The sequence below is a fragment of the Castor canadensis genome, chromosome 1 (genome assembly GCF_047511655.1).
Source record: "Castor canadensis chromosome 1, mCasCan1.hap1v2, whole genome shotgun sequence".
NCBI lineage: Eukaryota > Metazoa > Chordata > Mammalia > Rodentia > Castoridae > Castor > Castor canadensis.
In genome coordinates this window covers 106,186,259-106,204,546 of record NC_133386.1, presented here as the reverse complement: position 1 = coordinate 106,204,546, position 18,288 = coordinate 106,186,259, and the positions used below count along the sequence as shown (strand labels likewise).

General features: G+C 35.4%; 1 pseudogene; it reads left to right on the top strand.

Annotated features, from left to right (window-relative positions):
- The window catches only part of LOC141424980 (neurotrypsin-like), a 71,876-nt pseudogene that overhangs the window by 24,074 nt on the left and 29,514 nt on the right, over positions 1 to 18,288 (top strand).

Genomic DNA, 18,288 nt, shown 5'->3' with positions numbered 1-18,288 from the left:
CTATGTCTTTGCCAAAAATATTAAGAATTTCAAGAATACAGTAATAGCTTGTTAATATTACCAGTTTCAGGAAGGATTATTCTAAGTTTAAACTGTAAGTCATTTTTTATTAATATATTTCTGTGGAGAAAAAGCAAGCTTTTGTTGTTTAGAAGATTATATATAAAATTTAAATGATGCATTGTGTATTAATTACATTTGCAGTTACCCAGGTGATTCTAAAAATTCATGTTGCAGTATAAAGTTCTTTCATGAGAGATGAAGACTTTTTCACTTGTATAGGTGACTCTTAAAGACTATGTTGACAATACTCCATTGCACAGAGAGAAGATAGAGATGAATCATAAGAAAGACTATTAATGTTGAACATACAGCTGGGTTAAATGAGGTGTTAGTGTCTTTTTAAAGTATTAGTTCATTGCTATCTTTCTGTAAGGGGATTTATGTTTGGAAAACTGATTATAAGGACTCATTAATCATGATGTAGTTTTCCTCTAGGAATTCAACAAAGCAAGTAAGACCACATAAAATGTACTAGTCAGCTTTCTGTAGCAAGATACCTGAGATAGTCAACTTAAAGAGGAAAGATTTATTTTGGCTTACAGTTTTAGAGGTTTCAGTCCATGGTCAGTTGGCCTCTTTGCTTTTAGGCCTGTGGTGAGGCAAAGCATCATGGCAGGGAGAGCATGGTGGAGCAACCGGCCTGCCTCATGGCTGGGACATGAAGAGAAAAAAGAAGAGGAAGATAGCAGGTTCCTCAGTCCCCTTTTGAGAGGTTCCAATGACCTAAGACCTCCCACTCGGACCTATCTCTTTTATTGTTTATGTATTTAAATTTTCTTGGCAGTATTGGGATGTGAACACAAGGCTTTGTGTTTGCCAGACAGGCACTCTACCACTTTAGTCACACACTCAGCCCTAGGACATACTTTTTAATTGTTTCACCACCTCCTAATAGTGCCACAGGCTGGGGACCAAGCATTTAACACAAGTAGTTGGGGGACTCTTTTCCAAACCATAACAACAAAGAAGCATATATTCTTTACAAGCCTTTGTATCAGCCAATAATCCAGAGGTTTGTTTTCAATATAAGCATTCTGATGCTCTGAGGTGACATTATTCATTTATCTTCTTTAACTTGATTTATAGTTCTTTCATAAATTTGCATTAAAGCAATGTTCTACAATATCTCTTCTTATATAATTTGCTTTGCTTATTTATAGGCTAAGTAACTTCAGATGAAATAGTTTTTTAATGGAACATGGCTGATAGCAGTCAGCATAATTGCTGCTTGTCTCAATTTATGATTTATTCTTAAGCATGTTTCTTACTGTGTTGAATTCCCTGAGGAAAACTACATCATGCCTTCCTGGAGTGGTGGTTAAAATTTTTTTGTGAGATGCTCTCTTTGTTGACCCTCATCTTTTAATGGTGTCTGTATATTGTGGTAGGACAAGCTTTCTAAGTGCAAAAGAAGTTATTGTACTTAAGATTCTTACATTTGATTAACCCAGAACTTGAAGAAAGATGAGGAGAAGTAAAGGAGGCAGCCAGATGTTAGAAAATTAGATAACTAGAAAATGCATATGCAGCCAGTGAAGCTTCAGGTGGAGACATTTTAAAGTTCCTTGTGCATACTTACCATTAAAGCATTTCCCCTTTCAGAACTCTTAAAAGCATAGCCTGAAACTATGACATCACATTTCATTGTGTTGATGTGCCATGATTTACATAGGGTTTTAAAAAAATATTAGATACTTTTTTCCCCCTTAACTGTTTTTCATTTCTTTCCTCCTTCCTTCCTCCTTCCTTCCTTCCCTCCATTCTTCTTTCCTTTCTTCCTCCCTCTCTCCCTCCTTCCCTTCCTTTTTTCTGCTATAAAGTTATATATAGAACAATAGTAAGTGATCAGAATAAAAATTCTTCTGGTATAACCTACTTAAAATTTTTTTCTATGCTCCTTTATTTCATTGTTTCTTTTATAAACTTTACAGCAAAAAACAGATGACTGTGGGATTATTGAACAGGAATTATATTTTATTTACAGATGTGGGAGTCATAGATTAGCCCCTGAAGCCAAACTGTTAGTGGGAAGCAGAGACAAATCTGAAGTCTCTCTTAATTTAGGACTTTTTCTTTTATGTTGCATTGTTTATAAGATGGCTAAGTGTTAGTAATAAATGCAACTATAGGGCTAACAGAAACAGAAAAGTCAGAAGAGAAAGTTAATTTTAAGAGGAAAATGATAATGAACATGTGTAGATAGTCCCTGTTAGACATACCTTCTGTCGTTAACTGAAAATGTCCCAAGAGGCTTTAGTACAGCAGAATGTCCATTCTGTAGTCAAACTATACCATCTAGAAGTGGTGTAAGGTTGGGCAAATTATTTGACTTGTGACCTCAGTTTTCTTATCTGTAAACTGGGGAAAATACACCATGAAGGTGTAAAGAAAATTGAATGAGCTAATACATAGAAATCTAAAAGGCCAGTGCCTGGCATGCAGTAAGCATTAGATATACATGAAGTATCATTATTGGAGATGGAAGGATTTATTGTCCAGAGGAAAATCTGGTATATTTATCATTAAAAATGAGTTTTCCTATCCATTGGTCACAGGAGTCACAAGCAGATATTTGTAGTTAAAAAGCCAGTCTTTTATAACCTGAAGAATAATGTTCTTCTTCTTTTTTTTTGTTTTTTTTTAGCAACAGCTTTATTAAGAAAGAAAAGGAAAGTAGAAGAAAGAGCAGAGAACACCCATGTGGGAGGGGCTGGAGGAAAACAGTCCAAGCCCAGGAATAATGTTCTTACACAATTATCTGGACTAATTCTATTCTGAACACCTCAAAGTAGTAGGATTGAGTTGTTCTGATGGCGTTATTTATTTGGCCTTTTTCTATGGAGGGGAAGGAACAAAAGGAAAAATTTTCTATCTGTACAGTCTGATTAGGTAAATAGGCTTAAGAATGTTTTGAATAGAAATCAGACATAGAATTAATCCAGTAACTGTTGTTTTGGAAATTGTTATGTAGGTCAAATAGCTTTACACAGAAAAAAAAAAAAAGAAAAACTCAATGTATTATGTCAGAGCACCTCTGCTGTATAAATTTATTCTGTGGTCAGGGAGTAGGAGAGTAGGAACTTTTATCATAGATGAACTGGCAAGCTGGTATGGAAATAATTTTCATAAAGGAAGGAAAGAGAACACAGCTTTATTGAATTCACAGAGCACTTAGTTTGACGTCCTCAGCTCTCCAGTTTTATGATGCTTTCGCCAGTACTGTAAGATTTCTTTAAAAGCAGAGTCAGCAATTTCTTTGTTTTCTCTTGAAAGCCAGCAACAGTGTACCAGGAAATCCTACTTGACTGACTGAAGGAATTTGTGTTTATGTAAATATTATCTTGCTAATTTTAATAAATTGAAAAATTAGCTAGGAAACTTAGTTTTTATGTTACATCATAGTTTCCTGGTTAATTTTTTTTCCTCAAGTTTATTCTATTAATTTAACCCTGATTCATTTTAATTAAACATTTTTTTGTGATCATTAAAGTGATATTGTTTCAATGAAAACATAGAAATGAATAACGAAGAAAATTAAACACAAGAGTGAGTTTTATGAGCAGATTTTACCAGGGCTAACTTTCCTCAGAGTCACTATTTAGGGTTTCTACTCTTCTATCCTATGCTCTTCCTCAAGGAAGGAACCCTGTTCAGAAGCAATTAACCAGACCTTTTGCTTTTTCTTAGAAGCTGTGCCACACAGTCACTAAAGCATCTGAAACACCATGTAGTTCAGCTGTCTTGTCCCATCTGGAGTCATGTCTAGCCTACGGGCGATTTTAAGGGTTGCTATTTTTTTTTCTAGGGAACAAAAAGCCTTTACTTTGTTACTTTTTATCCTTCATATTGTATGAAAATGAAATTAATTGTATAAATCTCCAAAATATGTCCTAGGTAAGAATACCTTATTTTTGTTTTAATTTGACTACTAGTAAGCTGAGAATCTTATTATAAGGTCCGTGGCCACATATAATTCTTTTTTTGAATACTCTGTTCCTTTTCATAGCCCTGTTTCTTCCAAATTGATTGCTTTTAATTAATTAATAATTAATGGAGGATTTTTGTTTGGTAGTTGTTATATGTTGCAAATATTTTTTCTGTTGGTTTATCTCTGATCATGATGTGCTTTGCTGTGTGATGGCTATCAATTTGTATGTGGTTAAATTTAACTTTTTAATTTGTTAGTCTTTTGTTTCCTGACTTCTATCTAGGCTTCTGGTCTTGCTCAGGAAATCCTCTCCTGCATCCAACATTGTAGGAAGTATGTTTCTATTGTTTTAGTTTAGTGACTTTTTAGCATTCTTTTTTTCTTTCTTTCTTTCCTCCCTTCTTCTATCTTTCTGTCTGTCTCTTTCTCTATCTGTGTGGGTCTTTCTTTCCTCTTTCATTAAAAAAAATCTGGATTTCATTTCTATTTCTTTTGTGACTTTGGGATCAAGTTTTATATTATCTCATATTGGTCCCAGGTTTTCTCATAAGACCCAATCGTGGCTCAATGAATTGCCCCCACTGAAATTTTCCTTAATAGACATTTTCCTTTCCTGGTATTTATCTCAGGGCCAAGATCCAAGGACACTGTTGATCTGCCTTTTTCTAAGTTTTCCTGTCTGGCTTCCCCATGACCTGCATCAGTCATCCTGTCACCTCCAGTCCTTCTCCTCTTGTGTTCTCCAACCCCCCGTGATTCTAAGTCAGTTTCCATTTTTGCCTTCATTAATCTTTTTCCTCTAGAGTAGTGGTTTGCAAACTCTTTTTTTTTTTAAACTCTTTCTTTAAAGGGCCAGATGATAGTATTTTAAGCTTTGCAACTACTCAGCTGTGCTATTTTAGCACAAAAGTAGCCTTAGACAATAACTTAGGAATGAGTGTTCCAATATAATTCTATCTTCAGACACTGAAATTTGAGTTAGGTTGGATTTTTACGTGTCACAAATTGCGTTCTCATTTTAATTTTCCCTCAACCATTTATAAAATGTAAAAGTCATTCTTAGTTCATATGTAATATTTAAATAAGTGGCATTCAGGATTTTTTTTATTCATTTATTCACATGTGCATACATTGTTTGGGTCATTTCTTCCCTCTGCCACCCAACCCCCTTGCTTCCAGGCAGAACCTGTTCTGCTCTTATCTCTAATTTTGTTGAAGAGAAGACATAAGAATAATAAGAAAGACAAAGCGTTTTTGCTAGTTAAGGATAGCTATACAGAGAGATTCCTAGCATTGCTTCCATGTACAAATGTGTTACAACCCAAGTTGATTCATCTCTAACTGATCTTTACACTGGTTCCTGATCCCCTTCTCGTATTGACCTCTGTCGCTTTAAGGTGTCTGTATTAGTTCCTCTGGAGTGGGGACATCAAATGCTTTCATGTTTTGGGTTTTCTACCTATTCTCATACCTCCAGTATGTGTTCTCCCCTTGTCATGTGACCCAAGTCCAACAACATTGGTGTATTTGCCCTAGATCTAAAGTCCGCATATGAGGGAGAACATACGATTTTTGGTCTTCTGAGCCTGGCTAACCTTACTCAGAATGATGTTCTTCAGTTCCTTCCATTTGCTTGCGAATAAGACTTCATTCTTCTTCATGACTGAGTAGAATTCCATTGTGTATAAATACCATATTTTCTTAATCCATTCATCAATAGTGGGGCATCTTCGTTGTTTCCATAACTTGGCTATTGTGAATAGTGCTGCAATAAATATGGGTGTGCAGGTGCCTTTGGAGTAGCCTGTGTAGCATACTTTTGGGTATATTTCCAGGAGTGGGATTGCTGGATCATATGGCAGATCTATGTTTAGATTTTTAAGAAGCCTTCAAATTTTTTTCCAGAGTGGTTGCACCAGCTTGCATTCCCACCAGCAGTATGAGGGTTCCTTTTTCCCCACATCCTCACCAACACCTGTGGTAGGTGGTGTTTTGATGATGGCTATTTTAACAGGGGTGAGGTGGAATCTTAGTGTGGTTTGATCTGCATTTCCTTTATGGCTAGAGATGGTGAGCATTTTTTCCTGTGGTTTTTGGCCATTTGAATTTCTTCTTTTGAGAAAGTTCTGTTTAGTTCAGTTGCCCATTTCTTTATTGGTTCATTGATTTTGGGAGAGTTTAGTTTCTTAAGTTCGCTGTATATTCTGGTTTTCAGTCCTTTGATGTATAGCTGGCAAATATTTTCTCCTACTCTGTGGGTGGTCTCTTCAGTTTAGAGACCATTTCTTTTGTTGTGCAGAAGCCTTTTAATTTTATGTAATCCCATTTGTCCATTCTTTCTCTTCGTTACTAAGCTGCTGGGGTTCTATTGAGGAAGTCCTTGCCTATACCTGTTATTTCCAGAGTGTTTCCTCTCCTTCCAGTACTAACTTCAGAGTTTGGGGTCTGATATTAAGGTCCTTGATCCATTTTGAGTTGATAGTAGTACAGAGTGATAAACATGGATCTAGTTTCAGTTTCTTGTAGACAGGTAACCACTTTTCCCAGCAAGATTTGTTGAAGAGGCTGTCTTTTCTCCATTGTATATTTTTGGCACCATTATCAAAAATAAGGTGGATATAGTTGTGTGGATTCATATCCAGGTTCTCTACTCTGTCTGTTTTTTTGTAAGTACCATACTGTTTTTATTGCTATTGCTTTGTAATGTAGTTTGAAGTTGGGTATTGTAAAACCTCCAGCATTGTTCTTTTTGCTGAGTATTTATTGCCTTGGCTGTTCTTGGTCTCTCGCATTCCAAATGAACTTTAGGGTAGATTTTTCTATCTCTGTGATGAAAGTCATTGGGATTTTGATGAGAATTGCATTAAACATGTAGATTGCTTTTGATAGAATAGCCATTTTTACTATGTTGATTCTACCAGTCCATGAGCATGGGAGATCTTTCTATCTTCTGTAGTCTTCCTCTATCTCTTTCTTCAGGGGTTTGTCGTTCTCCTTGCAGAGGTCATTTGCATCCTTTGTTAAGTTTACTCTTAGGTATTTGATTTTTTTTGAGGCTACTGTAAATGGAATTGTTTCCATATATTCCTTCTCAGTTTGTTCATTGTTGGTGTATAGAAAAGCTCATAATTTTTGTAATTTGATTTTGTATCCTGCCACCTTGCTATAGCTGTTTATGGTGTCTAGGAGTTTTTTGGGTCTTTTTGGTATAGGATCATATCATCTGAAAGTAGGGATATTTTCACAGTTTCTTTACTTATTTGTATTCTTTTTATTTCTTCTTCTTGCCTAATTGCTCTGGCTAGGAATTCCAGGACTATGTTTAATAGGAGTGGGGATAGTGGGCACCCTTGTCTTATTCCTGATTTTAGGGGAAATGGTTTTAGTTTTTCACCATTAAGCATGATGTTGGCTGTAGGTTTGTCATATTTAGCCTTTACAATGTTGAGGAACATTCCTTCTATTCCTAGTTTTCTTAGAGCTTTTATCATGAAGTGGTATTGGATCTTGTCAAAGGTTTTTCTGCATCTATTGAGATGATCAAGTGGTTTTTGTCTTTGCTTTTATTAATGTGCTGTATTACATTCACAGATTTGCATATGTTGAACCATCCTTGCATCCCTGGGATGAAGCCGAGTTGGTCATGGTGTATGATCTTTCTGATGTGTTGTTGGATTCATTTTGCTATTATTTTATTGAGGATTTCTGCAACTATGTTCATTAAGGGAATTGGCCTGTAGTTCTCCTTTTTGGAGGTGTCTTTGTCTGGTTTGGGGATGAGAGTAATATTGGCTTCATAAAATGAGTTAAGTAGTGTTCCGTCCCTTTCTATTTCACGGAACAGTTTAAGGAGGGTTGGTATTAGTTCTTCTTTTAACGTTTGATAGAATTCAGCAGAGAATCCATCAGGTCCTGGACTTTTCCTTTTTGGGAGACTCTTTATTGCTGCTTCAATTTCATTTTGTGTTATAGATCTATTCAGGTGATTAATATCCCCTTGGTTCAGTTTTGGATGGTTGTAAGTATCTAGAAATCTGTCCATTTCTTTAAGATTTTCATATTTATTAGAATATAGGTTCTCAAAGAGGTCTCTGATGATTTCTTGGACTTCCATGGTGTTTGTTGTTATCTCCCCTTTTACATTTCTGATGTTACTGATTTGGATTTTTTCTCTCCTCATTTTAGTCAGGTTTGGCAGGGGTCTGTTGATCTTATTTATTTTTTCGAAGAACCAGCTTTTTGTTTCATTGATTCTTTATATTTTTTTTGTTTCTATTTTATTGATTTCAGCCCTTATTTTTATTATTTCTCTACTTCTGCTTGTTTTGGGATTTGCTTGTTCTTGTTTTTCTAGGAGTTTGAGATGTAGCATTAGGTCACTGATGTGAGATCTTTCTGACCTTTTAATATATGCACTCATGGCTATTAACTTTCCTCTTAGGACTGCCTTTGCTGTGTCCCATAGGTTCTGGTAGGTAGTGTTTTCATTTTCATTAACTTCCAGGAACCTTTTAATATCCTCTTTTATTTCATCAATGTGTCATTCAGCTTCCAATTGTTTGCATGTTCTTACTATTGTTTTTGTTGTTGATTTCTAGTTTAATGCATTGTGATCAGATAGAATGCATGGTATTATTTCTATTTTCTTATACTTGCTGAGGCTTGCTTTGTGACCTAAGATATGATCTATTTTGGAGAAGGTTCCATGAGCTGCTGAGAAGAATGTATATCGTGTAGAAGTTGGATGAAATATTCTGTAGACATCAGTGAGGTCCGTTTGATCTATGGTGTGATTTAGTTCTAGAATTTCTTTATTGATTTTTTGTTTGGATGACCTATCTGGTGGTGACAGGGGGGTATTAAAGTCTCCCACTACCACTGTGTTGGAGTCTATATATGTTTTTAGGTCCTTCAGAGTATGTTTGATGAAATTAGGTGCATTGACATTAGGTGCATATAAGTTGATAATTGTTATTTCCTTTTGGTGTATTTTTCCTTTTATTAGTATGGAGTGTCCTTCTTTATCTCGTTTGATCAATATAAGTTTCAAGTCTACTTTGTCTGAGGTAAGTATTGCTACTCCTGCCTGTTTTCAGGGGCCATTTGCTTGGTAAATCTTCTTCTAGCCTTTCACTGTCAGCCAGTGCTTATTTCTGTCGATGAGATGGGTCTCCTGTTGGCAGCAAGTTGTTACATCTTCCTTTTTAATCCAGCTTGTCAAATGGTGTCTTTTGATGGCAGAGTTGAGTCCATTAACATTCAGTGTTTGTATTGATAGGTACGTGGTGATTCCTGTCATTTAGTTGTCTTTGTTGTTTAAGGGTTTGATTGTGTGCAGCTGAATCCTTGTTACTCTCTACTTTCTTGCCTTTTCTTCTCCTGTGGTTTGGTACTGCCTGCCCTTTCATGGTTTTGTTTGCTTTCACTTTCTGTGTGCAGAATTCCTTGGAGAATCTTTTGTAGTGGTGGCTTGGTGGTCATATATTGTTTTAGTTTCTGCTTATCATGGAAGACTTATATTGCTCCATCTATTTTGAATGATACTTTTGCTGGGTAAAGTATCCTAGGGTTGAAGTTATTTTCATTCAGTGCCCAGAAGACCTCACTCCATGCTGTTCTTGTTTTTAAGGTTTCCATTGAGAAATCTGTGATTTTGATGGGTTTACCTTTGTATGTTATTTGTTTTTTCTTTCTTACAGCCTTCAATATTCTTTCTCTATTCTCTGTGCTTGTTGTTTTAATGATAATATGTTGAGGGGGTAGTTCTATTTTGGTCAAGTCTGTTTGGTGTCCTGGAGGCTTCCTGTACCTGAATGGGCATAGTTTTCTCTAGATTTAGGAAATTTTCTGTTATTATTTTGTTGAATATATTATGAATTCCTTTCGCTTTCACCTATTCTCCTTCAATGGCCATGATTCTCAGGTTTGGTCTTTTGATGGAGTCAGTGAGTTCTTGAATATTCCTTTCATAGGCCTTGAGTTGTCTGACTAATAGTGCTTCAGTTTTTCCTTTAATTACCATTTCATCTTTGAGTTCTGAGATTCTGTCTTTTGCTTGTTTCTAGTGTGCTGGAGTGGCCTTCCATTTTGTTTTATATTTCTGTTTCATTCTTATTTCTGAGGTTTTCCATATGGTGGGTCACTTCCTCTTTAATATTGTCCTTAATTCATTTATCTCTCTATTTATGGTCTTCTCTGTTTCACTTTGGTGGTTATTTAGGGCTCCTATGATTTCATTTATTTTTTCTTGTATTTTCTCATATTCTTTATTTTTATTGTCTTGGAATTTCTTGAGTGCCTCCTGTATGTTTTGGTTGACCATGTCTAGTAACAGCTCTATGAAATTCTCATTGATTACTTGCAGGATTTCTTCTTTCAGAGTGTTCTTGTAGGGTTCGTTGGGTTCCTTGGCTTAGTTTATCTTTGTTTTGCTGGAGTCTGTATCTGTGTATTTGTTTTCTTCATTTCCCTCTAAATCTTGTATTAATTTATTTTTGGGGGGAGAATGGTTTCCATCCCTTTTTCATCTTCCCATTCTTCCACTTGGTCCTGTTTCTGTCCCTGGTCTCTGTGTAATTTAGTATTAGCTAACTTACAATAGTAAAGCTAACAAAACCAAGAAAGAAGGAGAAAAAAGCAAAAGCAAAAGCAAAAAAATATCCCTAGTTAAGGAACAGTAGAATTTCAGTCTTAGTAGTTCTGGTTGTTATTCCTTTAGCATCCAGTCGTATTTGCCTGTGTCTCCTAGGCATGTTTGGAGCTGGCGTCTGGTGGTGTTGGAGCCCTCTTGTGGTGATGGTGGCCTGGCGAGCCCACAGGGTGGAGGCCCAGTGGGCTGATGGGAGGTGGCCCAGTGGGCCCGTGGGATGGAGGCCCTGCAGGCCCACAGGCTGGCAGGGAGTGGTGGCGTGGGGGTGGTGGCCCGCCTTTTCTTTCAGTATACTGTGGAATGAAGAATCCTTTCACAGGCTCGGGGTTCAGGGTGCCAAAGCTTTAGGCACGTGTGTCACCAGTGTCTCGGCAAGGTCCCTGATTCATGGAGCTCATGCAGTCTGTGTCTGTGTCCCAGTCACCATTTTGGATCCTCCACATTCAGGATTTGACCTGACTTCTAGAGCCACCAGTTAGGGCTTCTCCTCTGTTGTCCTGGATACCCCTCTAAACAAAGTCACAGGTAACACACACACAACTCCAAGCAACTCCCTTCTCTGAACCAATGTTAGCATATCTAAAGCAGTAAATTTTTGTTACTTAACCTTCCCCTCCAAATTCTGGAAGTTACTTGCAGCGTGTACCCAAATTTTGAGTTGTTTTTTCTGTGGGTATTAAACTACTCTCTTGTTTAATCCAGTAAATATTACATGAATGCTTTTTATTTTGGAGAGAATTATCTTTTACTTGCAGTAACATTTCAAACATTGGAATCTCTTCACAGCCATGTAGACTATTCTTACAAGATCATGTCAATTTAAAAAATATTTTTGTAGAAACATTAATGCTTTCTTGGCACAAAAAGTTTTGTTTAGTCAACTACAATCTTTTTTTGTGTGTGAGAGAATTGTTGTTACTGTTGTTTTTTTGAGATAGTCTCCCTAACTAGCAATCCTCCTGCCTCCCAAATGCTGAGTATACAAGCATTCACCATTACCCAGCTTTCTTTGTAAAATATCTCTACTACAAGAGTCTACAGTGATGTAAGTCATAGGTTAATGGGTTTTTGGACAAATTATAATCTGTGGTTAAAAAATAACATATTCAATGTCTTATAGGCTATGAATTACTTCCATACATGTTCTGTTAAAAATTAATTTTAAATACATAAAACAAATTTACAAAATTAAGAGCAGAAAATACTAAAATACTGATCAATTCTCCCTTCCTCACCACTCTGTACTCAACCTATTTTGGGAAAAAGCCATGGTGTTTTTTTACAGTAAACACCATGGTATTTAGATAAATTGCTTAGCAGTGACCAATGTGTACTCATTAACTGTTGGGAGGGAACTCCTTACCAGAGAATGGAGTCAGATTTATTGAGCTCCTAATTTGTGTTAGTTGAAGTCCTCCCTCCATATCATCCTTTGTTCAAATACAATATCTTAGACCTGGGAGGCCTTAGTAACTTTGCAAGGGTTGTCCAGGTTGCTGAGAGTAGAGCCAGATCTGAATACATAGTCTGTATCTACATGGACATTTCCTCTTAAAGAATTCAGCTTCAAAAGCCTAAGCTTTCAGACACATACAGCAACTTAGTAGTTTCCCCTTACTTGTGGTTTTATTTTGCATGGTTTGAGTTATCTGAAGTCTGAAAATATTCAATGGGAAATTCAGGAATTAAACAATTCATAGTTTATGTATTTACACATTTTTTTATTGGTGTTAGAGGTTGAACTCAGAACTCACACATGCTAGCAATTCATAAATTTTAAATTGCCATTCTTAGTAATAGGATGAATCTTGTACTGCCTTGCTATGTCTTGCTTTGGGTGTGAATCATCCCTTTGTCCAGAATATCTACACTATATACTTACCTCCCATAAATCATTTGGTAGCACTTTTGGTAGTGAGACTGATTGTCATGGTATCACAATACTTGTGTTCAAGTAACCCTCATGTAATAGCCTAACACCATCTCACAATGCCTACATCATTGCCTTCATCTCTTTATGTAAAGCATTGACACATCTCACATCATTGCAAAACGGGTGAGCATCGTTCAGTAAGATATGTGAGAGGGCACATATGTGACACTTTTATTGCAATATGTTGTTATAATTGTTCTATTTTATCAAAAATTGTCATTATTAATTTCTTACTCTGCCAACTTTTCAAATTTAACTTTATCCTAGGTATATATGTATAGGAAAAAACATGGCATGTACAGGGTTTTGTAATACCTTCAGTTTCAGGCATCTGCTTGGGATCTCAGAACATAGCCCTCATGGGTAAGGAGAAACTACACTGTGTATGAAGATTTTTGCCTGCCATTTACTCTTCTGTAGACACAAAGACATATCTTGAAACAACTGAAAGCATTTAAGGCAATATTATAAAATGAGAATGTATTGCTTCTTTCCATTGAAGTAGAAATGACTTTCGGATCTGTGGTTACATTTCCTTTAACAAAACAAAAAAATCATTCACAAAATTAAGTCATTCTGACAGTATCATTTGTGTTGGGATCCTTTTGTTATGTTTTGTCACATTTACTCCATTAAATATGAGATATTTAGTTAGATATCTAGATATTAGTCTTTAATGTTTGTCAGGACAGACTGGACAGAGCCCACTGTTCCACAAATGTTGGAGAGCAATTCAAGTGTCTGGGTTCTAGATTTTAAAATTTTAACTCCACAAGAATATTCTGCTTAAACAAGAAAGGAAATCTACTTTTTTCTTTTCTCTGCTTCCTTCATATCTCCTTCTATAAATATTCCTTTATTGTTCTTCTTTGCATACTCTCTGAATTTTGAACAGAAATTATTCCAGATGATAATGGAATGGACATTTTCTAAGTACTTGCTTTAATGGTGTTTATAGAGGGTTTTTTTCATACATGTGTGCTCTTAAAAGAAACGTCCACAATGTCTACTAAAACTAGTCAAACAAGCTCCTTTTGAGCCATAATGTTGACTAAGATTTTATCATTACTGGGTTATTACAACCATTTAGGAAACTTCAATATATTTTTTTGTAAATTCTCAAGATGTTAGTTAATGTGAGAAAAAAACATCTGAAATAATAAGGGGTATATTCAATGTAATTGGAAAACAAACTAAAAGCATAAATGCTATAGTCTAAATGTTAAAAAGCTAAACAGGGCTAAAAATGCAATTCCTAAAGTCATTAATCATTTGACAGGTGATTATGACCTTCCCTGAAATATGGGGTTCTAGGATATGGTATCACTTTAATTGTGGGAAAAATTAATATACTACAAAGAAATTTGAGAAGACATGTTTTTGTTACAAATATGTTTGGCTGTAACTGAGAGCTGAAAATAATAACAACTTAAACTAATTTAGAGTTTATTTCTCTTTCAAGGAAAGAAACCAGAAGTAGCCTGTTCAAGGCTGGTTTGTTGGTTCCACAATTATCAGGACACCAGACTCTTACTTGCTTGTAATTCTGTCATCCTTACTATGGCACCTTAGAGACCAAGGTAGCTTCTCAAACTCCAGTCATCACCTTTGCCTTATAGTCAGCAAGAGGGCAGAAGTGGAACAAGGATACTTCCTAGAAGTAATACTGGGAATATTTCTACCTAAATGTCATTCATAAAAATTTAGCTATGGTACAGAACTTTATTTGGGGGTGATGAAAAAGTTCTGGAGATAGATGGTGATGATAATTGTACAACCTTGTGAATGTACTGAATGCACTCTACAGTTAAAATGGATAAAATGATAAACTTTATGTTATGTATATTTTACCATAAACAAACAAACATATCCATATAGAAGGAGAGGAGGCTGGGGGGTGTGTTATTTTGGACAGCCACTGGCCCTCCTAAAATTCTGAAGTTCCACTGCTAAAAGAAAAGGAGGTTAAGTATTGGGGAATATCTAAGCAGTCTTTAAAACACGTGTAATGGCAGAAAATACAAAGAACCACAAAAAACAAAAAGCAATATAGAAAGTCATGAATAATCTATGAAGTGAATTGATAATTATGTTTTTATCAGAGGTAAAAGAAATGTCAGACCAATCTTTATGTTTTTAACGTTTATTCAGTGGCATTGCCAAAGCATGGAATCAAGCATATTTTAGGGAAGGATCTGGGCTGATAATGTTGGATGAAGTATGCTGCACTGGGAATGAGCTTTCAATTGAGCAATGTCCAAAGAGCTCCTGGGGAGAGCATAACTGTGGCCATAAAGAAGATGCTGGAGTGTTCTGTACTCCTTTAATGGGTAAGAATCTCACCCCCTTAATGTGTCAACCTGTCAACCACTGCCCTCAGCACCACTTGGGCTGGCTACAAGCTTCCCTTGTTACCAAATGAACATATGAATAATTCTCCCAAATAAAAGTAAAAATAAATCTAACACAAAACATGTGTTAAAATTCTGTCCCCTTACTCATAGATATTTTGGGATTTTTCAATTAAAAGTCCTATATAGCCAGTTTAGAAAATATGACTTTGTTGCAGTGTATGGTACCCAATAATAATTTATCAATGGGCAATGATAAATTCCAGAGATTAGGCATTAAATTACATCTTTAGTCCATTCATTGACTTACTTTCAGAAAGCATTTATAACTGATGCAAAACTGTATTGCTCTGATTGTTAAGGCACACTGCTTAATAAACCAAATTAACTTTGCTATGATCAATTTTCAGACTATTCCAAATTGCAGTATGCCTATCCAAATAGGTCATTTGTTGTAAGAAGGGCATCTCTGAGTGCAAATTTATGTGGCCTGTGTGTGTTTATGTACTCATGTTTGGAGGGAAGAGGAAAAAAATTAAAAGGCAAGAGAAGTTGGGTTATCATAAATCCGTTGCTTCTATGGTATGTTAATTTTTTCACTGCATTGATAAAATTCTTTAAGGGAGGGAGAATTTATTTTGGCTCATAGTATCAGAGGTTTTAGTCCATAGTCGTTGTTGCTGTTTCTGGGTCCATGGCAGGACATCATGATGCAGGAAGCATGTGGCAGAGGATCTCATTTCATGCCACCGAAAGCAGAAAGAGACAAAGAAGGGGCTAAGACAAGATATAGCTCCTGAAGGATACACCCCCAATGACCTAGCTTCCTCCAGCTAGGCTTTACTTCCTAAAGTTTCCAGAAACTCCTAAAAGAGTGCTACCACTTGGGGACCAAGCCTTCAACAATGAGCCTGTGTAGAGACATTTCATATTGAAATGCAACATTTGGTAAAAAGAACTTGGGGAAAAAAATTTCAGTTTAATCTTTAAGAAAAATCAAAATAACTTCTTAGGGCCCATGGAATACTGAATTTATACCTTTTTACTGACATCTATATATATTGTTGTTTTCATTAGCAACACAACACATTTATACACAATAGAAATTTATAATTTATACCAGAGAACTTCTTTCCTTGAGCTGCCATTTCACCTTTTTATAAATGATGATAGTCTTGTATTACTGCTGTGATGGCAGATGACATATGTGTCATAGTGCTTTGCACACAGTAAAATATTATATTAATAAAAGGTTCTTTTTCTAAAAGACCTGAATTTGCTGTAAAAGATCCCAGAATTCATGAAAGTTTTGACCTTTACTCAAATTATTTGTATTTGACTATGTGGGGGAGAAGTATTTGGATTATTTTGGATGGAAATGGATTTTAAATCTACTTGTTTGGAATTAAATTTATTGTACTATGTATCTGTGTAGAAAATGTTTATAGAATTCTCTGGGAATTCCTTCTTCATTGAACTAATAAGATTCATATTTCTGATCTGTTATCAACAAAAGAACAAAAGCAAGACATGTGCCCGAGTTTTTGTAACTCGTGAATGCCTAAGCAGCATTGACATGATTGATTTTTCTTTATCCAGAATAGCTTTTTCTGCCTTCATTTTTGTTGGCAGTTAAAATTTTGAACTATTTCTATGTTACTATGTTTTGTTGGTTTTTAAATGTCAGTGAACAGTATTGCTTAAATTTAAGGAGAATGAAGTTATGGGAAATTTCCAAAATATTACTTCATCTAGAGAAATAAAAATAAATACTTCAGAATTATATCAGAATATTGTTTCTACTCACAAAATAGGAGCAAAAATGTCAGGAAAGATATATGTTGTGTCAAACTTAGACACAATGTCATAGTTGAAACTTTATTAAAAAACTTAGAGAAAGGCCTGAATATGTTGATATTTCTGATAAAATGAAAGTATTTTTTTCTTTCTTCTTTTTGATAATTGGTTTTCTTAGTCTCTGTATCTCCTTCTTGTCACAGATGGGGCCATCAGACTCGCAGGTGGGAAAGGCAGCCATGAGGGCTGCTTGAAGGTGTACTACAGGGGACAGTGGGGGACTGTCTGTGATGATGGATGGACTGAGTTGAATACATACATGACTTGTCGACAGCTAGGATTTAAGTAAGGTTCGTTGATATGGAGCAGCTAAATGCCAAATTGTGTCTTTAAAAGTCTATCTATCTATTTCTATCATCTACCTGACATTTTCTGAGATGATGAATAGTCCTTTCTGGACATTTATTACACTTACCTTTCCTGCCACCATTCCGTTTCTTGAACAAATTGGTTGAAGTTGGGAGTGATTTCTAGGTCCCTTTGTTTCTATACAAGTAAGACTTTGAATGCTTGATTTTATTCTGATGCATCAACAACTACTGGATATTGTTAGTTTGGACATCATTGTGTCTAAAATTGCAAAAAAGTCTAGTGTGACAAATTACATTATTCTTTTTCTCAGAAAATGAAAATTATCACTTTTGTTTGAGAAAAATAGCACTCTTGTCATGAGATGACCTTTAGAACTTGCCTTTGACCTTACCCACTTAAAAGCTGAGTATCCCACTTTGGGGAATATATTTCATGTCACATGCATAATGCATTCCAGTGTACAGACTTAATTGGTTGAAGTAATTGTAAATGATGCCTTTGAGCTAAATATTTGAATGAAGCCCATGAATGCTCATTCTTTCTTGTTTTCCATACTTCTGTATTATGCTTGAAGTAGTATTCTTATATCTAAAAAATTGGCAACATTATTACATTGCAGCTTGAGTTAAAGCTAATTATAAGTGTTTATTAAACCTTAAAAGTTTACATTCTAGGTGGACAAAACCATGCTTAAGCATATGTTTTATAGTTTATAAAAGTAATACAAAATAAAGACAGTTTAGAAAAGAAAGAAAATTTAAAACTCTCCATAGTTTTTCCATTCTTGTAGTCTAATTGTAATTTGCATGTGTGTAACTTTGTCCCCATTCTAATAGTGGACATGACTTTTGTGTCCACATTGTTTATGTTTATCTTGTTACATAGCACAAGTTTTGATGGTAGCATAAAATCCATTAATATTCTATACTATAATTTATGTAATACTCAGGTTAATTTTTAGGTTAAAATTAATTTTGTGTTATCTGCTCTGAAGATATAAATATGTATAATTGTCCCATATTTTGAATTTTCTTGGGCCGAGCAGTTATTCAAATTATTAAGTCAAGGGGTATAACAGAACTGTTAAATAAATTCTGACATGTAATGAATAGGAATTGCTGAGTACATTTTATGTCTAAATGTATCTCTGTTACACTGACAACTGTACCATGTTCTCATGGATTTGGAAAGATTT